This window comes from Pteropus alecto, unplaced genomic scaffold (assembly GCF_000325575.1).
Source record: "Pteropus alecto unplaced genomic scaffold, ASM32557v1 scaffold126, whole genome shotgun sequence".
Taxonomy (NCBI): domain Eukaryota; kingdom Metazoa; phylum Chordata; class Mammalia; order Chiroptera; family Pteropodidae; genus Pteropus; species Pteropus alecto.
Genome location: NW_006439187.1, coordinates 1,365,435 through 1,366,893, shown reverse-complemented (window position 1 = coordinate 1,366,893; position 1,459 = coordinate 1,365,435).

Genomic DNA, 1,459 nt, shown 5'->3' with positions numbered 1-1,459 from the left:
TGCTATAGATAATATCATTTTAACTATGTTGATTCTTCCAACCCAATAACATGGAATATTTTTCCATTTCTTTGTATCTTCTTTGATCTCTTTTAATAGGGGTATATAGTTTTAATTATATAGGTCCTTCACATGCTTCGTTGGATTTATTCCTAGGTATTATGTTCTTATTTTTGCAATTGCAAAAGGAATTATTTTTCCCAATTCCTTTTCTGACACTTCATTATTAGAGTATAGGAATGCTATGAATTTTTGAACGTTGATTTTTTACCCAGAGACTTTACTTTATTTGCTTATTGTTTCTAGTACTGTTCTTGTGGAGTCTTTAGGGGTTTTTATGTAGAGAATCATGTTATCTGCAAATAGTGAGAGTTTGACTTCTTCGTTTCCTATTTGGATGCCTTTTATATCTTTCTCTTGCCTGATTGCACTTGCTGGGACCTCTAATGTTATATTGAATAAAAGTGTATTGACAAAAATTTTAATACTAGGTTGCTGATTCTCATAACCATGGCAAAATAGAAAAAGCCCCAGGGCTATCCCTGCCTTGAGAAACAAATGTGTTTTAAATGGACTTTAACACAACAGCCATCCAGGATCACCGTTTTAAACAGACTCAAGAGACTGAGCTGTAATTAAGCACAGTTTAATAATTTGTTATTTCAATTTGCCAAAAGCTATGTTTACACCTCTGTTTACCACCTTATCCAAAAAGTAATAATGGTTTAAATGCTTTATTCCTGTTCTCCTTAGTGAATTAGAACAGTAGTATTTTATGATATCTGATTCCATTACACCTGTGTAGACTTGGCTTAATATAGTGTGTCACTATTAGTTATCATCTTCAGTCTCCCAGTATGATATATTTTAGGTTGGCACACGCTAGGACCTCCAATATTATATTGAATAGCAGTGGCAATAGTGGACAGCCTTGTGTTGTCCCTGATCTTAGAAGGAAGGTTTTTAGTTTTTCACCATTAAGTATAATGTTGGCTGAGGGTTTGTTATATATGACTTTTATTATGTTAAGGTACTTTCCTTCAATACTGATTTTGTGAAATGTTTTGATCATAAATGGATGCTTTATTTTGTTGAAGGCTTTTTCAGCACCTATTAATACGATCATACGATTCTTATTTTTTAATTTGTTTATGTGATGTATCACATTAATCTATTTGCATATGTTGAACCATCCATGTGCCCCTGGGATGAATCCCACTTGATCGTGGTGTATAATCTTTTTAATATGTTGCTGTATTCGGTTCGCTAGTATCTTATTTAGGATTTTTGCATCTGTGTTCATGGGAGATACTGATGTGTAGTTTTCTTTTTTGTGTGTTATCTTTACCAGGTTTTGGTATCAGAGTAATATTGGCCTCATAAAATGAATTGAGAAGTATTGCTTCCTCTTTGATTTTTTTTGGAAGAGTTTGAGGAGAGTAGGTAATACATCTCCTGT